Source organism: Acanthopagrus latus, chromosome 16 (assembly GCF_904848185.1).
Source record: "Acanthopagrus latus isolate v.2019 chromosome 16, fAcaLat1.1, whole genome shotgun sequence".
Lineage (NCBI taxonomy): Eukaryota > Metazoa > Chordata > Actinopteri > Spariformes > Sparidae > Acanthopagrus > Acanthopagrus latus.
This window is the reverse complement of record NC_051054.1, coordinates 19,317,185-19,332,378: the sequence shown is the minus strand read 5'-3', so window position 1 is coordinate 19,332,378 and position 15,194 is coordinate 19,317,185. Positions and strand designations below refer to the sequence as shown.

The 15,194-nt window shown below is 40.8% G+C and overlaps 1 long non-coding RNA gene across 2 annotated transcripts in view; it reads left to right on the top strand.

Annotated features, from left to right (window-relative positions):
• The first annotated feature begins 3,388 nt into the window (after positions 1 to 3,388).
• The window catches only part of LOC119004325, a 71,025-nt gene continuing 59,219 nt past the window's right edge, over positions 3,389 to 15,194 (top strand). The window contains exons 1-3 of one of the 2 annotated variants that reach the window (XR_005070179.1): positions 3,390 to 3,547; positions 4,270 to 4,435; positions 12,147 to 12,274. This is a non-coding gene — a long non-coding RNA (uncharacterized LOC119004325). Of the gene's footprint in view, positions 3,548 to 4,269; positions 4,436 to 12,146; positions 12,275 to 15,194 lie in introns of those variants that run through there. The other variant, XR_005070180.1, reaches the window with a different exon arrangement.

Sequence of the window (15,194 nt, the reverse complement as noted above, 5' to 3'; positions counted from 1 at the left end):
TTTTGGAGAATGCTGCAACAGTGTTTTCCTGTGAAGCTGCAGACATGTTTGTGGATGTTTGTATATAAATGATTCATACATGTGAACAATGTTCAGTCCGGTACATCACTTCAGCTGGCAGGCAGAACACGGCTGTCACAGATATGTCCACCAAAACGTGCTTGTTTCTGCCTCTGACAGGCTCAGGTTGTTATTCCCAGGATCTGACAACCTTACGGAAATTACTCATTCATATTACTCTTTCTCCTCATTCTGTTTTGAATTATCTTTTTGTTTTTTTGTCTGTGAATGTAGCATGAAGAGGCTTAAAGCTAGTTTACTTTTGAAACCCCAGCTTTGTAAAAATGACACATAGATATAGATTTGTGTGTTGTAATCTGCTGTCTGTGTGACTGTGTCAGTGTTGCACACTCTGGCTCCCAGTGCAGTTTGCTTTAATTACATGACATGTTCCACACCGAGCACTGACAAAAGAAACAAAGACCATTTTGCAGCTTGATCTCACCAGATACAACGGCAAACCGATTGGATCTTCTTTTAACCTTTATTTCACCAGGAATATTGACGTTGAGATTCAGAGTCTCTTCGACAAGACAAAGTCCTGGCCAAGACGGCAGCATGAATAATGTAAAATAAAAGAAAAAGGAGACTATAATAATCCACAAATTGCGTCAACATGATTAATTTATCACTTCCAACAATATTTGTGTCTTTTGGATTGCTGTCATGGTTTTGACCCTGCGCGCCTCAAACTCCATGTAAATCTTTCATTAATTTATTATGATTTGACATAAATAAGTGAACTGCCTTCTGTATCTGCATCTGGGTCCTTTCTCCATGGACTCCCTGTTCTCATGTTTTCCTACATGTGTGACATACAGTTGAACATACTGAAACTAGGAAGAAAGCCAACAAAAGCAGTGTTTATGGCGTCACCCTCCTTACTCTATGTTGTCAAGCACAATGCTAACAATGCTACCCACATAATTGAAATATACTGGTCCCCCTTCATTCACCACTGGACAATAAAAGTTGTAATAGTCCTATCTATCTGCTCTGCTGTGTCTTTATGTACCAGAACCCTTTACTGACAATAAATCTGTTTAACGCCGGCCTGTAACAATAAAACACAGCAGTTATCACTCTTTGGAGCTTTATTATGATTTGTGCATTGCTGTGGCACCGCCATAAATCATATCTGTGTGGCTGTATGGCTGGGCTACAATGTAATCTACACACAGTCAGTGTATGTCATCGACGCCAGCGTTTCTTGTTGCTGAACTTTGCCGTCTCCATGGCAACCACATAAATATTTTTTCTTGCACACACAAAGGCCGTCCTTCGCGGGCGCCCGTGCTAAAAAATGTGCTTCCATCTGGTGACAGGTGTGTATTGTCTGCTGCAGTCATCGCCACGGAGCACACAGCGCTGATCTTCCCTGTGCAGGATCCTGTGCTCGCACTCACACACTCGCTGTTTTTATCTTTTTATACCTGCCTTTATTTCCCCCATTCTACACAGCTCTGATATAACTCCCTTCACAGACTGAACCACAGAAAGAAAACCGTCTGGCACAGAGAGGACTTCATCAGTCTCACTGTGGACAGTGCCGTAAATGATTCAGATCCCCGCAGAGTTGCTTTCAGCTTTAATGGATCATCATCTAAAGAATCCACATGGATCAGAGGCAATGACACCCGGGGTTGTGCCTTAAAACAGACACTATGAATGTGTCTGATGCCCTATACATCTCACCTTACGCCTCATTCATCACACACTTCATGATGTTGAGGAAACAAAGCCGGTGTTCTGAAATTCAGCCTGCAGCAGCTTTGATGGAAGTATGGAAAGTTTCTGATGATGATTCAACTGAGAGCTTGTCAAATGAAGAGCTGCTCCCTGGAAGGTATGAACGAATTCACTCCTCAGGTGGTTAAAGCCATTCGTATTTCAACCGGGCTTTATTTTGTTCCTTAGCAATTTAGTTTTGTTAGGGTTACCGTTAGAGCAGCTGTGAAGTCAGGAAGGTATGTGCATGTAAATGATTGTTGTATATAAGAGCATGAAAGTTCAGTCATCCACAATCACAAAGTTACATTTGTGTTTAAAATTGAAAAAAAAAAAAAAAAAAAAAAAATCTCTATTCTCATTTATCAACTTGAATTGAAGCACACCATTTCACACAAAATTGTGATATACTGTTTATCTTTGCTGATGATGTATTTTGGATTATTTAGCTTGTAACACTGTTATAAACTCTGAAACACACACTCTGGTTCTCCATGAAATGTTTTTTTTTTTTTTTTTTTTTTTTTTTTGACCTAACAAGTCACTGATGTGATATTGGAAGATACGCAATTGTAATTGCACACGTTTTAAATCCCCACAATCAGATATCCATCATGATAGCATATTGTTGTAAACACATAAAAAACATGATTTGGGTTAGAAAAACAAAACATGATTTGGGTTAAAATGGACCCTTTTACAATGTTAAAAACATGTTTGACAGGTCGCTAAGCTATGACATTGCAAGAACTTGACTGGCCAGTTTCAGTGCCAACATTAATTAGGATGTTCGAGAACGACACCAACACGCGTGACATCAGATGGTGCACCACAGATCACCTCTCCCAGGGGCCTCTGACAGACATCAGTGTGAGGATACACCACTTCACCCCGGCCTGTGATTATGGAACACATCATTTGTCCTGTTAGTCTGAGGGACACCACACTATGTTGAAGTAAGAGTGTGTGCTGCCACTGCTGTGCATGCGTGTGACCTTCCACTGTCGGTCATCTTAGTGAAACAAGGGATCAGTGTTCCATCCGAGGACACCTTCAGGGAGAAAAGGGGAAAAACTCAGCACACAAGAAAAGAAATGTGAGCTCTGCTTTCCCAGTGCCAGCGTTTGTCTCTAATTCTCTCCAAGTGCCCTCGAGCAGAACGGTGAAAGTGCTCATATTGAGCCTGGCAATGTTTTCCACTGTGATGGAAAATTCTCCTCGTGACTGACTTTGGTGCCCAGAAAACGTATCCACGCATGGCCCTAAACAACAGCTGAGTAGAAGGTGAGGATATTTTATTTGGAGGCCATGTGTTCAATTGGCAGGACGTGTGTTCTGGATAAGGCCTCACCTTCAGAACAGCCCCCGGGTACATCACCACGACACCAAGCCGCAGAATAAATAAGTCAGACCACAACACTAAACTCAGATGATATTCATATATTTGTAACCTGCATAAAAAAATCAGGTCACTAACCCTATAAACGTCATTTAAACACGCTCGGTGTACCTCCTGTACTGTAGGGGGCAGCGTTCCCCCGTGAGTGAGCCTAAGTTAGGTATCCCATGAAGAAGTGTGCACCTGCGGGCGAGGCAATTTCCTCCCTAAAAACAGGAAGCAAGCAGACAGCCCTGCATGAACAGGCACAGATGTCCGTAGGCAGACCCGAGTCACAGACAGGTCCGGTTTCATCCCGATAAGCTGTGAGCCGAGGAGGATAACCCCCTTTGATGAGAGTTTATGTTTGATGAGCCTCTGGTGAGTTACCAGGCTGTAAGAAAAAAAAAAGAAGGATATATTGTGCTATTAACTTGGTTTAGACTGGTCTACGTTACATAAAAGATGTTTTCCCACAACTCGTGTGCACTTTATATTGTAGTTTATAGCTTGAGAACAATTGCTAGCATGTATGCTAATGCTAATCACAACCTCAATATGCTAATCGCTAGCCCGAGTTGCTAATTGCTTTATTGTTGTGGTGATTATCTCATGAGAATTGCTAAGCTAAAGCTAAGTTCCATGTGTTGCAATGAGAAGATGCTTTTCCTTTATTTTGTTATGCCAGTTGAGTGACTCATTTTGTGTATTAGCCACTACAATGGGTAACAGTGCCATAAAGGTGTGGTATATTTCATGTTTGCTTGAGAAATTGCACTATTGTGTATAAAAATTGTAATTCATTTGATGTTAGAGTTAAAATAGCAAAAAAAAATGATGCAGTTAAATAGAGGTTAAAAAGGATGCACAAAATGTGTCTGTTTACTGTTTATGGTAATTCATGGATAATTGGTAACATTTATAGTTAAAACTAATTCATGATAATTCATTTTAGTGTGTATATGTATTTCCTTAATGTTTGAAAATATATTTATGCCCATAACTGAGAAAATGTTGAGATCTCATTAGAAACTGAGACAGAATCAGATGAAGATCCTTACAACTCTGCACTTTCTGTGTAGGTTGTTTTTTTTTTTTGCTAGCCTGATCAACTGTCAGAGAAATAAAGAGAGAGAGAGAGAGACGATCGGGATGGCGAGCCCTGCCCAGCGATTCTAAGAGAGAGAGGGAGAGAGAGAGTTGGAGATGAGGTGTGGCCAGCCGCAGAACCTACCTTGAAGACTCCAGATCATCTGAATCACGCATTCTGTGAGCAGACAAGACACACACTCCTCACCTACCCGGGTAGTAGTAGTAGTAGTAGTAGAGATTGAGGATGAAGTAACTGAATGGACATTGATACAGAACACACACACCTTGGTATTCCCTTTTCCAAAACTGAACTTTATTGCATCGGAGAGCATGACTCGAAGAGACTTTTATTTTTATTCTTTCTTTATTTTTTTTTTTTGTGGTGCCTTATTTTTGTAAATGAAAGCACAGTTGAGCTGTTAATGTTATTAGTTGTACAGTGATATTAAAATGTCAGTATGTGAGTAACTCCCTGGTGCAACTCCTATCGGGCCTAAAGTGATGTGATGTCTCCTTAACCTGAAAGTCAGGACCAAAGGTGCTACATGTATTTACAGATAGAATTCTTACTTCCCAGAACATCTCTTTATAGCAACTCTATCATGGCAACATGATGTCATGTCTAAAATATTGAAATGTGTTTTATTTTGGTGATGAAACTTATTATACTGATCCAGTAAAAGTTTGGAATGGTTTCTTAATGCAGTGGAAAGGGACAAGAGAGACTTAAAGAAATGGCTTGATATCGACAAGTTATTACTTAACTCAGGTACAATGTATCTTTATATATTTGATCAACTCAGTGAGCAAGCAAGAATTATAGATACATGATGTTGAAATTGAAAGGGTGTATGAAGATACATTTCCTGGAAAGACAACTGTTCATAAATTATGTAGGAAACTTAAAAATGTTAAAACAAAATATCTGTTGCTGTGGTTGTTTTTTGTGTGATTTTTGGATGTGTGTACCCACAGCCGTGGCCAGAGTACACTGACTGGACTGAACTCAGGAACAGGAAGTCTCAGTTTATGTGCTATGAGGCCATTTGAGAGGAAACAAATGAGAAGTCTGACAAAAAAGTGAAAGATCTGTGTTTGCCTCGGCCATGTTTGGATCGAGGCCGTGACCTTGGCGTGATGCATGCTGGTGTAAAACAGAGTCATGGGCCCGCTCTGAACGCAGCCTTTAAAATATTCTTACTCGTGACATTTACATGGACAGAATGCATTATGACCCTTAAGGCTATTGATTCTCCTCCACATGTTTACTGCTCTTACTCTGAGCCAGCAGAGCAGCTTGTAAAGTTTCTTTTGGCCGTGTCTCTAATACTTTGAGCTGTCTGTGTGCTGTAGCTGCAACATTACGGGTCTTTGTTTGAGTAAACCCCTTAGAGCAACAGATAAATCTCTCCTTCCTCTCCAAGAAGTTTGGCTTTTATTGCAGCCCTCTCCTTTGTCTGCCTGATGGATTATAGTGGAGAATTTATGCACACTTGACTTATAAATCTTGATCAGGGGCTCTTAAGCGTCATAAATCACTACTTATGCCATTATCTGTGCCTGACTGTGGAGAAGCTGCAGGGATGACGTGAAGTGTTATGGAACACTTTTTAAATATTTAGCATGTCCCTATTCATGTATTCAATCAGTCGTGATAAATCAGGCTACGCTGCAATTATAGAAGTTTCTGAAGACGTCACAGCATTTTTCTATATATTTTTTCTGCTGTGATAAAGGCACTGTTTTGTAACACACCTTTCTTGGCCATGATTGTCCTTGTTAGCCCTGGGAAAGACTCACCACCTATAGGATGGCTGTCTGCAGCCGAATAAGGGGCCAACATCTGTATTTAAACTGGTACAGAGCCCAGTTCTTGGCCCCGGCTTCAAGCACAACACGCCATTTGTTATATACCTACACCCCCTATTCTTGGATTAAAGAGAAAGTGCCACTGAAGCAAAAGTTGCTCTAGATAAACCAACAGCTGTCTTTTTCAGTTCCCTCTGTGCTCTGTCTTTCTGAACAGGCCATGTGCTGTGGTTATTTGGTTTGGCACCGGGATGATGTTCACATCCCCGCTCAACTGAAGATGACAAGGCTCCTTGGCCAATGTTTAACCCAGACATCCACGGCTGTGTTGAAAGTATTTAGCGCATGGGGGATTCTCACCGCCCTCCTGTTGGGATGTTTGTTGTACTTTCTGCAGTCTCAGCATCAGTGGATATGAAAGAAATGTCCAAAAAAGAGAGACAAGGGGGCAAGGGTAAATAATGTGCGCTGCTCTGATGGAAAGTTTTAGAGTTTGAGTGGATTACAGTGTGGTTAACTAGTGTGTCTCGCAGATTTGGCTTCATTTTTAAAGTTGGCCGGCCTTAAGGGAAAAAGCAGATGCTGATTCTGCTGAAGGCATTTTAAGATCTCACCCGATATTGTGATATTTATTTTGTGATATGTGATATTTCTGTAAAACTCCGCTGGTAGACACAATGCCACAGCAGTATCATTCACTAATTAGACTCCCAACGTCCTCCAGTAATGCGTGATTGTCTATACCATGACTTCCAGTATGATGTCCTGACTGATCTCTGACCACAGCTGAAACCATCATCTTCACTGTATTATTGCAAATATATGTTTGGCATCTGCTCAGGTTTGCATCGTTTATCAGCAGATTAACACCTCTTGTATAATCACGTATGAGCCCCAGCCACCAATCTGATTTGGATTCCACAGAAATCATTTTCCCGAACGAAGCAAAACACGACAGGTTGATGCTTACTAATCTGTTTCATATTTGGAATTTGATTAATGTTAATGGAAAGCTTGTGCTGTATCAAGGGGAGATGAGATGTTTGTGTCTGCGACTGAACCGCAGCCAAGGATCTATGGCTGCTTGTGCTGACAGAAGCCTGTGGAGGATGTCTGATAAAAGGCCACATTAGGCATGAAATAATCTCTAAATCGCCTAATGCATATCAGGATCAAACAGACGGCATGGGGAGATGGGAGGCTGCTGATGATTAGGGAAAGGCGTGGAGAAAGGAGGGGAACAGGGAGGCAGACACAAAGGAATGTCAAGGGAAATCAAATGTGGGGAAAAAAAAAGAAATATGTTCACATTGCAACCTTTTTTTTTTAAAAAAAAACAAAGCAAAAAAAAAACTGACAGGAGCCCGATTGTATCTGTAATGATAGAGGATCTCGTCAGGTTTTTTCACCTCTTCTGTATTGATTTTCATAGCATGAAGTTTCAATGTTAGCAATGCTAGTTTGGTTCTAAAGTCCCTCTCACCAAAGCAATTGATGTCATCTAAGAACAGAAAATGTTGATACAACTAACGCTACATCCAAATAGAACAGTCCTTCAAGACAATGTCTTACAGTCAGTGTGACAGTCCTGGTATTATCACTGTGCCATCTGACATTAATCTGATGGAGATGGGGTAAGCATTGTTGTCGCAGTTTGTTCACACCTTTACGCTACACAAAGTACAAAGTTGTACCAGACACCCTCATCTGGCTAACATGCCATGTTTAAAGATCGCAAATGGACGGTTTGCTCCTGTTTGCCAGATCTGAACAAGAATTAGGCCAGACCATGGCCACATGTCAGCCAAGAGTGAACCGGATACATCAAAATTGGTTGGCTTTGTTTGGCTCATCCTCTCGTCCTGACGCTTGACTTTTGCTCATCCTCCTTTTTTGGGCTCTCCGTGGTGAAGCCTCCCTGCTTGGCTATGTGGCCGATGAGCATTTACAGGTGTGGGCTTCCATTTTTCACTCTCTACTGAGCGCAAGCTCCGGGATTAACTCTAACTGAGAAGAAAGACTGCAAAGTTTCCTATAAGCCACAAGTAAAGCCTTCCATTTGCCAGTCTGTCACCACAGAAAAGTAGGAAGTAACCATCTGCATGCATTCAGTCTGAGAGCTATGCAGAGATAGTTCTTCAGTGAGTTTTGCTTTTAATGATCTGAGTGAAGTATTCTCCTTTCTGCATTTTTGATTATCTTTTGATCTAATTTATTTTCTGATTCTGTCGGCAATAGTTTAATAACTACATGTACAAATAATTCATGCCTTGTCATTAATCATTGTATATTTGTACTGTACATATACACATGTATGTTTAATGGTCCTTATTCATCATCCATGTCCCTTAGAAATTCAATCAGTACCTTGAATTAAATCGTTGTATTTGTGTTTTCCTTGATGACAGAGATGGAGATCAGTGTAATCAGAATTGACAACTTTCAGATATAAGAATGGTCATTTTGACATGATTAATTTCCCTCCTAGTTAATTGATCAACTGATTAATTAATCAGTAGAATCTGACCTGGTGACAGGCATTAATTATAGGTATGATATTCAAACAGAATCATTTTGCTGATGGTCTTGTCTGTTGAAAGTCATCTCTCGGCATATGTACGTAATTGAGATTTTTAAAAGATGTTTAAAAACTAGTTAGAAGTTCCTTGTAGCGGGCTTCATCAGTGTCTGCACAGAAAGCACTAAGTGGTTGAATCAGAAGGTAACATGTTGAATGCTGGGTTCACCAATACAGGAACGTGGAATATGGAATCATAGCCATTTTTTCTGTGTATTTTGTTTAGTTCTCTGGGATCCATTGTGGAAGGTGTTTTCATCTTTTAAAAGTAGAGACAGACAGGAAAAGTTACCACACTTCAATTATATTTTACAAATAAATGTTTTAAATCTGGCACCCAGCAGTCCTACTGTAGCTTGGTCTATAGAAACTGCTTCCAGAAAATGAGATTGCATGTGTTATGCGTGCAGTATTTTATTTTTTTTTTCTCTATCATGAAATGATTCTTTTTTGGCTAAAGCTGTGACACCACAAAATCATATCCTCTCATGCTGTAATGACAGATCCAAATTGGACCTATCATTAAGTAAAGTAATATGGCCTCAGGCAGTATAAGACATGTTTGCCAAAAATTTCAACACACAAATCTGCCATCTCAGACATTCCCAACACATGTGTAATGGTACATCATCGGAACACCAATTACAAGTATGTCAGTCAAAATAATTATAGCGGTGAAGAACCGGACAGTTTTGGCAGTCTGTACGCGAGATCCACCAGGACGAGCTGTTCCTGAGGAGATGTCATGTTTTCAGTCCTGCTGGTAGCCAGGCTCTCGGGATGGAAATGTGGGTTGGTCAATTGGTCCAGACAAATATATCTCTACAGATATTTGATATTATTTTATTTCATACAGAGTTTGTATTGGTTCACACAGTTCCTGCAGTGCCAGAAGGAGGTTGACTTATTTTTGTTTTGCACAAAATGTACTTCCAGCTCCTCAACAGACAGCCATGACATTTGGTACATAATCTCAAGGTCCCCAAAAGATGATGTAGTTTGGCACGTGCACATATAAACCATACTACCATGTTTTTCATTTTTGACAAAATAATATTTTGACGTGCTGATGCCAGAAGAAGAACTCAAGGGATCGCCAAAGTCATTGACCTTCATCCTCTGGTGACTATGAGTATCTGTTTTCATGGGGGATCCAGGCTCACGTGCAGGTCAGAGCCTTCACTTCCTTATCTCCTTGATGGATTCAAACAGAATACTGTTCAGACATGGTTTCCAGAGGATTCATCCTCATGACATTGGTGCTTCTTTACTTTTCCTCCACAGGTTTTGAGTTCAGTACCTCAACCACTATGCCATGAAGTATAGTAGATATATTCAAGGCATTACTCACATTCACATTTCCCAAAAAATTGTTGGTTCAGAATCAGAGGAGGGTATATTGTTAATTTCTGTTGATGACCAGTGACTACAGAAAGCTTACAGTGGCCAGTCCACTGTCAGAGGACTGTTTTACCTACAGTGTGAATGATCCATACTGGACAGGTGAAACAGGACATAAAAGAACATCCTTGCAGCTGGCTCATTTTGCCCAGATGTCTCTCAACATGGCTGTTTGAATGTGCCAAATTCCTTTGCTACAGTGCAGTCTCCATTTCTGTGTACCTAATCACAGAACGCTTACATTCCCTGCTGTGAGGCAAAGCAATAACACAGGCCAGGAGACCAGACTGGACATTTGGCAAATATTATTCCAGCTCCATGCTGCTGCCTCACTGCCCAGCAGGTATCTAACCGTTTATTTATGTTCATATTAATTTGTGTTGATCTTCAAAATGGTTTCCCTTCTCTTCTTTCTCCCTCGTGTTGTCTTGGATTATGTTGAGGGGAGCATACTGTGTGAGCAATCATTGCACTCCCTGAGCCCTTCCTTATCCATCAACACCAAAGACGAATAAATTAGTAACATACTGTAAACCAGATGTAGAGAGGAAACATGAGAATGTGGTACTTTTGCATGAGCCCATTTGAGTTCACCACCAGCTAATTACCAGCGCTGATGAGTCAATTTGCTGTGAAACGTGCTTGGATGGTTCTTTTTAGTTAGTGAGAGTGTAGATTGAGTATCTTAAGTTCTCTAAAGTGCACAGGAGGAATCAGATTGTTGCTCCTTGTTAGAGTATAATTCAAGCTCCACAGGGTTCAAAGTTCATCCTAAAAAAATTGTGCACACATGGACAGGCCTCAGTTTGAATGTCTTAGTCAAAGTTTTTGTTTTCCTGACTTCATGTGTGGCTTCACTTTTATTGACACTTTTAGCTCCTGTTGGTCACACAGCTGATTTTTTAAAACTCTTTCCCAACTCATCAGATACTGACGGTTGGCGCCTGAAGTGTCAGTATTTGACGGGTTGGGAATGAAACTCCTAAACTTTAACTACTTTGCAATTTCAGCTACATTTAGACAGCAGTTTCCTTTATTTCAGTCAACCCTTAAAGTTATTTTGGCACCACTTTCTCATAAATCCCTTTTTATGAAAGGTTTCTTCATTGTTACCAATAGCTTTGTTGTTGTGCAATTAAATATTAATTATTATCCCAGAGATGAGCTAGAATACCATTTTGTGTAATTGTTCAACCAACTATTATCTATTACTATTATTATCTGCACTTGAAATGGATGATGCTTAAACTGTAAATGTTATGAACTTAAGATAAAGTAATATGGGTTGATCAGAAGCTATATTTTGAGGACTTCTCTGCACAGAACAGTCTCAGTATTGAACTTCAGGACAATATTTTGTATCAGAAGAGTAAGCAAACTATTTCTATAACAAGTTTGTTTCATGCAAAAACCAAATGCAGTAAGAATGATATCAATATGTTACTGAGTGTTTGTATGTTTGTATGAATTGTCATTTTGATATGTAAACCATAGCACCAAGTAATATTAACTAAAGTAGTTTGGTGGGTGTATAACTTTTTAAAAGCAGGAAGAATGCACAACACCTTCACCAGGATGGCTGGCTTCAGCTGAATGAGGGTCGATGGGGGCTTGGACACTTCATGTTCTATGTTGATGTGCTTGATTAACTTTTCCACACTCCTGTTATCTGTCGGCTGATGTCGGTGTTTGGTCAATGAAACATTATTCAAGCTGCTTTTCTAGCTTGTTACCAATGCTCACTAGCCAAACTGATGAATGTGTCTCATTGCTACTATTTAAGGTCAGCTGCAGATTCATCACCTCTCTCTTTCCCTTTCTTGCTTCCTCTAATCAGCTGATCATGGGCATATTGTTTTGCTCCCTCTCCATTTAACCAACCAGGTTTGGCCACTATCACTATCAACCAATCATGTCACTCCGGCGCCAGATTGTTCCACCACTTCACATGAAATCGAGTGCCTCTAGCTATTGTGTTCAGCTTCGTGTTCAAGTATTTATATTCTACGTCCCACGATTCCTATCATGTATATCCTCTGTGAGCTCATCTACACAAGCTCGCCATCTCATGTGATTTTCTTTGTTCTGCTTCGTATGCAGAACCTCCATCGTCTCTCCACTCTGGCTTCCTGCTACCCGAGTTCCTCCTGCACTGCTCCCGGACAACTGTTTACCCCCCATGAACTATGGAACTCTCTCTGTGCTAAAATGAATTCCCTTACACCTTGTTTTAAGCCTCCGATCTCTGCATTTGTGTCCAAAAAGAAACCATGGCATACTTTATACAACTAGAATCTGCCATATGATATGTTTTATGTCATTAGGTGGATCTTTGCTGGAGGGTGGTGGGCACTGGGTGCAACAAAATGAAGAGAAGGTTAACTACTGTTCCTAAAAAACAAACATACAATAGTACCTACACAGTTGGTTGGAACTAAGGGCCCGCCACTCACTGGGCAGATAGCCAATCACACTTATGATAACGTGTCAACACTTGTGGTAGCCAGTCAGAATTCAGAGGGAACCTTTACAGCAGCATAATTCAGATCAAACTGATGGGTGTGGTCTGACCCATGAATACTGAGGACTCATATATTGTAGTAATGACTACGGATGACTAATGGGTTGGAATGTCAACATGTTGATGGATTGTTGATGGTCTGTTGTCATCCCATCACGTGATGGTTTCCGGTTTATGTTTTGGGACTGCAACTCCCATGTTGCTTTGTGTGTTGCAGACTTTTTTTTGGTTAAAAGTTATTCACATTTTGATGAATTTGTACCATAGAAAGTGATAATTATCTAGTAGCAGTTACCTGCTTTGACACTGAAAAAGACTGAATCTGACGAGGCGAGATGTGAAGTTATACAGGGTCCATTTTAAGTAGTCTATAAATGGATTTATGAACATGTATCTGTGAAGGACATTATAGGAAGGACATATTCATTCTTCAAACCTTTTTTTTTTTAAATTTACTAGTGAGGATAATTCTCTCACTGTTGTTACACATAAACACAATCCCACACACACACACACACCCACACACACACACCTCCCCCTCCAGCGACATCAATCCTGTACATGTAATGTAAAGGCCCCCCTTGGCTGCACACATCAATTTGCCAGACAGCCGATTCTTCTCGCCTTTCATATTGAAAATCACAATGTGCTTTTTCATTAAAGCTCATGACAGAACCAAATATGGTACCTTGGGCAATCCATCAGCACCGTGTCACTCAGCCCCATCAGAAAATGAAGTGGCACTTGAGACGTACACTGTGCCGCGTGTAAATATCAGCATCAGCACGTGTTCTCTTGACTTCAATTATGACAACATGTACAATATTCAGCAGGCTTCGGGCCACGACATGAACCACTGCTCTTGGCAAGGACTGACACCTTTTCATTCTAATAGAGACTAATGATGAAACTTATTTTATGATTTACAGTTTGAGTCAGTCAATAATTTAGTGTTTTCCACATTCATGTTTTAAATCTTGCCTTAAAGAAGACCAACATTTAAGTAAATACTCATAGTTGGAGACAGATGCTGAGCTGCTGTTTGTCTGTGTTAGCAAAGCTGTCGACTCTTGAGTATTTGATCAAAAGGCAAGTCGACTGATTGCGACAGAGCTTTAGCTGGTGGCATGTAGAAGCCAGGCCTTACTGTCCTGGGCTGAAGTTACAGTGCATATGGAAAGTATTCACAGCGCTTCACTTTTTCCACATTTCATTATGTTACAGCCTTATTCCAAAATGGATTCAATTCATTTTTTTCCTCACAATTCTACACACAATACCCAATAATGCCAATACGCAAAAAGGTTTTTTTTTAAATGTTTGAAAATGTATTAGAAATAAAGAACAAAAATATAATATGTACATAAGTATTCACAGTCTTTGCTCAGTACTTTGTTGTGGCACCTTGGCAGCAATTACAGCCTCAAGTCTTTTGGAATATGAAGCCACAAGCTTGGCACACCTATCTTTGGCCAGTTTTGCCCAATCTTCTTTACAGAACCCCTTGAGCTCCATCAGGTTGTTGATTCAAGTCTGGCTTCTGACTCGGCCACTCTAGGACATTCACAGAGTTGTCCTGAAGCCACTCCTTCGATATCTTGGCTGTGTGCTCAGGGTTGTTGTCTTGTTGAAAGATGAACCGTCGCCCCAGTCTGAAGTCAAGAGCGCTCTGGTGCAGGTTTTATTCCAGGATGTCTCTGTACATTACTGCATTCATATTTCCCTCAATCGGGACTAGTATCCCTGTTCCTGCTGCTGAAAAACACCCCCATAGCATGATGCTGCCACCACCATGCTTCACTTAAGGGATGGTATTGGACAGGTGATGAGTGGTGCCTGGTGTCCCCCAGACATAACACTTGGCATTCATGCCAAAGAGTTCCATCTTTGTCTCATCAGACCACAGAATGTTGTGTCTCATGGTCTTTGAGTCTTTTAGGTGCTTTTTGGCAAACTCCAGGCGGGCTGCCATGTGCCTTTTACTAAGAATTGGCTTCCGTCTGGCCACTGTACCATACAGGCCTGATTGGTGGAGTGCTGCAGCAATGGTCATCCTGCTGGAAGGTTCTCCTCTTCACAGAGGAACCCTGGAGCTCTGTCAGAGTGACCATCGGGTTATTGGTCACCTCCCTAATTGGTTTTCCCCGATCACTTAGTTTAGAGGAATGGCCAGCTCAAGGAAGAGTCCTGGTGGTTCCAAACTTATTCCGTTTATGGATGATGGAGGCCACTGTGCTTATTGAGACCTTTAAAGCAGCAATAAATCCCTCTGTACCCTTCCCCAGATCTGTGCCTCGAGACAATCCTGTCTCGGAGGTCTACAGACAATTCCTTTGACTTCATGCTTGTTTTGTGGTCTGACATGCACTGTCAACCATGGGACCTTGTATAGACAGGCATGTACCTTTCCAAATCAACTGAATTTACCACAGGTGGACTCCAGTTAAGCAAATAAAGGAATTCTGATTCTGATTGCTAAAATGCCTTAGCGTACATGTTTACTTCAAGCTCTCAGCGTTCAAGTCATGAAATTGTGATGTTTTTTTGTTCATCCATGATTGTCTGTGTCGCTTCTCTACAAACATCATCATCAAGCTCACAGATTACGAGTCGTGGAACTGATCAGT